Below are 7,125 nucleotides of genomic sequence, written 5' to 3'. Positions count from 1 at the left end.
TTTCCAGTGAGTCCTTCTTTATCTCTGTGTAGGCTGGATCAATTCTTCCCATACTCCTCAAGTGCACCTAAGGAACAGAAGTTCCCATGGAGCACAGTGATCATGTAGTTTGTTAGCTTTTCATTATATCCTGATCTCAGGAATTTTCTGGATATTCTAGTCCTTACGCCTGTATTTCCTGTGCAATGTGTGGTGCAGAAAAGTTTCTCAGGGATATTTGCTGATTGATTCTCTGACTGAATAAATACACAAAGGAAGGGACGGAGGGAGGGAAAGGAGAGAGGGAGATGAAGTTTGAAATGAGGATGGAGGAGAGACAGAAGTATATTTATATTCAGTCCTAAGGATTATCACCTTGGATTTTTAAGCTATTTACTTTTTCCCCCTTTATCCTTTTGATCTTTTGATTTCTATTCCTAAAGTCACATATAATTATTTAATCAAGAAAAAAGTGGAGTAACAAGTACATTTATAAATATGCATAAGATCTCTGTGGAATGACATCAGTATCATGATAAATACGATGACCATGTTGCGAAAACCCCAGAACTAACCATACATGGAAATGAATTGTTTGTGCACCTACACCATGGGAGTTAAGTTACTGTTAGCAAATGGGCTGCAGGGAAACTGAGTCAATAGCTTTCATGGATGAAAACTGCAAAGCTGTGTCCAATATCAAAGACACAATTTCCAAGCCCTTCTCCCTGGGAAAGGTATTTGCAAGCCAGTAGAAACGTTGAAGACTTTGAGAGTGCCTCTTGGGACAATCTGCAACTAAACAACTCAGACTAAAGAAGAAGGCAGGGCCATATGTCAGCCTGGCCCTTTCCCCACTCCTTGATGTCTGTCGTTCTTGCACACCACGCCTACCAAGCTAATCCCATCAACAGATTATTTTTAAAATCAGGAAGAAACTTATCAATATTTCAATTTTATAAATGAGAGTTGGGCTTAGAGAGTCTGATTGACAGCCAAATTCACATATTGGGAGAGTTGCAGTAGTGAAATATGAGACATGGCTTTTTTGTTCTAAAATCCATGTTCTGTCTACATCATACTGCCTTTTAATTGCTAAGAACCACTTAAACCTCTGTAGGACTGAATGGTATGGGTTATGGAGTCCAGTGGTCTGCTCTGGCCTTCTGGTAGGTTAAGACTCACAGAAACATTTCCCATGGAGTAAAGTCAGAATCTCATTGGAGATGGACGATATGTGTATGGCTTAAAAAGTATTTTAAAAAACCATTGCAAGTTCATATTTGGAAAAGGAGGGATGTGCAAACTACAGAAAACAGAGCTTGACGTATTTCTCCTTATAATGACAATAAGCTAAAAATAAACTCTTGAGGGAAATATCAGAAAATCCAGCTAGATGGGTGGAGTTGAGAGATTAATAAACTTATTTAAAGGAGCACAGTCCCATGGGAGGCTTAGCGACCAGGAGCAGTTGCGTTTGGCCCTGGGTTGAACACCCCTGAACCGGTCCTCTAAGTGTCTCTAGAAATTTAAATCTGACTCTGGTTAACAATGTGAAAACCAAACACATTGAGACAACTTCTACACTATCCTCCTGAGAATTGTTCCTGGCAAAAAGACATCAAGACACATCCGCTTTGTGAAGGTGCAGCACTCTGCTAAACTTAATATTTGTCCATTCCACCTATATTTGTAGATGGCCAGTCACTGACCAGATCCTATGTGAAAGCTCAGAAACAAATGTTACAGCTGCCTGTTTAGGAAGCTCACATATTCTAGATTTCTATCTTTCAACTGGTATAAAGAGCTTAGACATTCAGTCAGATCATGACTATACTTTGTACTGTTTACAGCTTTGTATACAATCCTAGCTGCCAGCAAGATCCAATATATTAAAAATGACAAAGTCTCCTAGATAATAAAGAAGGCTGTGTGCAATCTCCAACTCACCAGTTGCTTTTTGCTTTCCTCCCCCATAGCTGCCTTCCTGCCTTTGGTATAACCAGCTTGGCCATGAGATTCTTATCAGACTCCCGTGCTCCAAGTAACTGTCAGACTCGTTTCTCTGGTTTGACACTGAGGATATCTCTCGTTTCTTTTCAAACATTTAACATATTTTTGATGAGCACTGCTTTGCCAGGACCCTTGTGGACCTCTGGTAATACAGAAATGAAGGCAAGCATGATTTTCTGGAGGCAGCTCCACAGCTGTCTGGAAGAATGATGTGAGAACAGCCACTATGTCTATCCCCTTCCTCAGCCTTCTGTGTCCTCATCCTTATAAATGGGCGTCCAAACTAGATTACTGTTAAGCTCCTTTGCCAGATGGGGACTATTTAAAGACAGCACCTGCATGGAAAGGCACATAGAAGACTTAAGATCAGTGGTAGTTTTTGTAGTTATTAAGGATATTATATTTTTAAATTTCTTGTTATGCCCTCAGTCAGGTTTTGTTAGATGACCCATATACTTGAAGTCAAAAGACCTGGTCCCTGACCCTGGCTCAGTGACTTCTGCAGAAGGATGATGTGAAACAGAGAATATCTCAGGCACGCTGACCTCACAGGGCAAATCTTCTCATCTCCCTGTCTCTTCTTTTCAGGGAACTGTGGGGCTAGGAGTAGTGCTAGCAGAAAAGGATACACTTCAGCAATTCTCATGCATGGATGTGTATTCCCTCTGCAACCCTTCTAGGGTCATTTCCAGGAGATTCTCCATAGGCCACTTTTCTCTGCCAGGGCAGAGGGAGGTCCTGGAGCCTCAGATTACTGCCTGGCCCATGGATCTCACACTTCCTTCCCAGAAGAGGAAAAGCTAGCCTAAGGATGTAACTCCATTGTTTCTCCTTCCTATGGGCCAGGCTGTTCCAGGAAGGATATGTACTTCCCTTTGAAGTCTTAATTTATTATGATTATTTTTTAATAAGAAATGATCATAGACCTTGGAATCCTATTGGCTCTGAAAACATAATGCCTTAAACTTGTGTCTTTCCAACTAGCTTTTAAGCCCCTTCAGAATCTGAGCCATCCCTCACATCAACCTCACACAGAAATGAACAGGACATATTTAAATTTGGAAACTATATCTTCAGGGTGGAAATTATCTTCCTAAGAATTATCTGCATTGGCATATTCCACAAATGGTGTGGATCAAGACAGCAGACCCAGGAAGGTGCAGCTCGGGTTCCACTTCAAGAAAGGATAAGTTGAGTGTAACTAGTTAGCAGCCTCTAGCAGTTCACCCTTTCAGGTCCATCTCAGCACTGGAGTTAAAATTGTACAGTTCTCAGAGTGGCCCCACCAATGACCACGTGAGGGATGACGTCACAAAGACCCTGTCTCTAAAGGGCAATATTTGCCATGGAGCTCCCTGCTGGGCTGAGAGAGACTTTTTCAGCTCTGCATCAATGTCTGACAGATCCTGCCCAGCCCTGCTTCCTCGGTTTTCTTTCCCAGGTATTTCTTCCCAGTAAGCACCTGCACATGTGATTCCAACTTAGCTTTTACTTGAAGACTCAACTGACACAGCGACACCAAAGTGGGATGATCCAAGAAAGCAAGTGGTTAGATGGATTTTGGAGACTGGATCACTTGCCAGTCTGTGGGCAATGAAGACCCCATGCCAGGTAGTATGTGGGGCACAGATAATCCCTAGCATAAAGGGGTGGCTCAATTGCTAACACCTCCACAAATAGTAACTTTAGAAAAATGTTCTGGTGAAGAGATATGACCAACACATTGATTCAAGCATTTAAAAGATATGGAAAATACAATGCATAGAAGGACAACAGGATTGCATTGCAGTACCACAGGATAATGAAAAACCAAGGACAGTTAATAGTAAACTTAATAGTGAACTTCACACTTCAAGTAAAGTGTGAAGTTAAGAGGATCTCTTGGGTAGCTTACAGAAAAGTTCTTAAAATTAGTGGATATCTTAGTCCATTCAGGGTGCTATAATAAAAATATCTTTAACTGGATGGCTTATAAATAACAGAAGTTGTCTGACATTGGAGTGCCAGCGTGGTCAGGGTCTGATGAGGCCTCTCTTTTTCTTTGCAGACAGATGCCTGAGTGTATCCTCAAGGAATAGAGGGCAAACTAGCTCTCTGGTCTCTTCTTATAAGGGCACCAACACCATTCATGAGAGCTCTGCCCTCATGACCTAATTAAAAGCCAAAGGCCCTACCTCCTAATACCATCACCTAAGGGGTTAAGATTTCAACATATGCATTTTGGAATGACATGAGCATCCAGTTTTTTATGGTGGGAAAACACAAAATGCTGAAGTTCAAATTCAGGACTTAATACTTAGTGCAGAGCGTCAAAGCAGCCAAAGATTCAGCCAACGCAGGTCTATTTTGCCAAACTCATGGCCCTACTTGGGAAAATCTGCATTCCTGATACATCTTGGTGAATTTTCCCCAAAGATTTTTAGCTCCCAGGAATCCTGGAGCCTCAAAGCCCAAAAAAGTGGCTCTCCCTTTCCCATTAAGAACTGGCATTTCTCCTGTGTACTTTTAATGGCAAAAACTGCAATTACTTTTGTACCAACTTAATAGACATTTGCAAATGCATTTCCCTTGCAAGGCAACATGACTCCTTTCAAAGCCTCCTCTTTGGTTGTCAGGTCAATAGCTTCTGTTAATAGCCTCATAACCCAGATATATAATCTATATATACATATATACATTAATAACTTCTCACTCCTTCCACCAAAGGAACTACCGTCATTCACTTGGGCAAATGTACACTAGGGAAACAGGAATATCTACACATCTCAAAGACCTGTGGACACAAGGTGGGACTGACACTGATACCAAGACACCCAGAGTGCCATCACGGCTCCATACAGCATCTGATCAGGGAGGGAAAGGACTTCTTTTTTTTCTTGAATCATAGTGGGGTGACATCCTTACTTACCATTGTAAGTTGAAAATATCCTAAGTTGGCCGGGCATGGTGGCTCACGCCTGTAATCCCAGCACTCTGGGAGGCAGAGGCATGCGGATCACGAGGTCAGAAGATCCAGACCATCCTGGCTAATGTGGATTATCCAAGTGGGCCCAATATAATCACAAAGGTCCTTAAAAGTTGAATAGAGAGGCAAAAGAAGGATCAGAGGAAGAGACGTGGTTATGAAAGCAGGGTCAGAGGTGCTGCGTTGCTGGAGAAGGGGAGTGAATGAATGCAGCTGACCTCTAAAAGCTGGGAAAGAAAAGGAAATAGATTCTCTTGCAGAACCTACAGAAAAAAGACAGCCCTTCCAACACCCTGATTTTAAACCAGTGAGACCCGTGCGCCCGCATTCTGATCTTGGACTTCGAGGCTCCAGAACTGGGAGAAACCAACATCTGTTGTTTAAGCCACCCCATCTATGGTATTTTGTTATGCCACCCAAGCAGACTGAAATCATGCTCATCCTTTAAAAGTTTTAACAGTCTGGGTGAAGAGAAGAGAGACTTTCTTCTTGAAGAAGGAAGAAGATTCAGGTGTTCAAAGGCTTCTCTCCAAATCTGGTTGAATTGTGATTAAGTTCAGGGAAAGGTGAAAAATTCATTCAGCTTCAATTATATTTTCATCTCCTCTCTGTTCCCTTGGGTCTGGGAGCTCCAGAAAACATTCCCAGAATGGGTGGGAAGAAGAGAGGGGAGGAGCTTTGCTAATAACTCCCATGTTTTAGTATTTGTCTCTCTCTGCTGAGAGGTATCAGCATGGAACAGCTTTGGGGATAGTGTGACAACTGGGTTTAAATAAAGGATTCACCATGTATTAGCTGTATGGCCTCCTCCAATTCATTTGACCTCTCTCAGGCTCACTTTACTCATGTGTGCAGCTTGCTACCTTCCTTGAAAGACTGATCTGTGAATTAAATGGATGTTGCTTCTTAAATTGTCTTTCCTTTCGTCTCTTAGGAAAGGTCTTTTTTTCAGGGTCTGGTTCCTACAGTGGGGTCATATGTATGGCTGGGGATTCAAGTGCACAGAAATGACACATACCTGACAAGGGCGATTTATAGGCTCAGTGAGGGATGCAGGCTCCAAAGCTGAATTTCATGGCCCTTGTTTGCTTTTGGGACACTGGGCAATTATCCAACTTGTATACATCTAAAAGCCATGGATGATGAACAGGCACACTTTTTAAGACATTTGATGTGTGACTGAGAATTCATAATTACTGCAGATATTATCTGATACCTGTGAAGAATAATATCTGCAAGATATTGGTCACTGAGCTAGTCACTGAAGAGGGTGGGCTGGGTCAGGGAAGAAGGCCACAATGAAAGGGACCTAGGATTGCAGTCAAAAGAGTCGGCTTAGTAAGAACCCTGGAGTTTGTGCAGGACCGTTGCTTACGGAGCTCCTGCACATTGGTCGTTCAGGTCACACTCCACTGTCTGGGTGACTCTGGGCCTTCAAAGGCCTTTTCCTCTCTAGACCTTAGTTGCTTTATCAAACGTTGTAAGAGTTGGACTTGATAGTGGTTTTCAAACATATCTCAGTTTGTTCAGGCTGTGGTAACAAAGTACCTTAGACTACATAATTTATAAATAATCGAAATTTATTTCTCCCAGTTCTGGAGGCTGGGAAATCCAAGATCAAGGTGCCAGCAGGTTCAGGGTCTGTTGAGGGTTACTATCTGCTTTAAGACGGTGCCTTTTGCTGTGTACTCACACGGTGGAAGGGATAAGGCAGTGCCCCTCAACCTCCTTTATAAGTCCACTAATCCTATTTAGGAGGACGGAATGAATCCTCATGACTTACTTCCAAAAGGCCCTGCCTTTTAATGCTATCACATTTGGTATTAGTTTCCAGCATATGAATTTTGGAGGGACATCAACATTCAGACCATAGCACATATATACAAGCGAAACTTTTTTGTTTTCCCCCTAGAAGTCTATGTAACAACTAATATGTAAAAACTGAGAAAAATGGAGCTGCTTGGGTTGTAGCAGGGAAGGGTCTCTGTAACCTCTGTTTGATGGATCCTAATAGATCCTCCATTCTAGTACCAAAGAACTCCGCCCTCGTATCCTCCTGGCTGATAATAGTAACAATCACTATTCCAGCCTAGCGAGAGCTAAGCCCTTCACACGCTTTAGCTCAGACAATCCTCCCAACAGCCTGGTCCTCATAAAAGGTAAGTAGT

The sequence above is a fragment of the Aotus nancymaae genome, unplaced genomic scaffold (genome assembly GCF_030222135.1).
Source record: "Aotus nancymaae isolate 86718 unplaced genomic scaffold, 86718_ANA_hifiasm-v0.15.2.pri h1tg000057l, whole genome shotgun sequence".
In the NCBI taxonomy this organism is placed as follows: domain Eukaryota; kingdom Metazoa; phylum Chordata; class Mammalia; order Primates; family Aotidae; genus Aotus; species Aotus nancymaae.
This window is presented reverse-complemented; position numbering follows the sequence as displayed.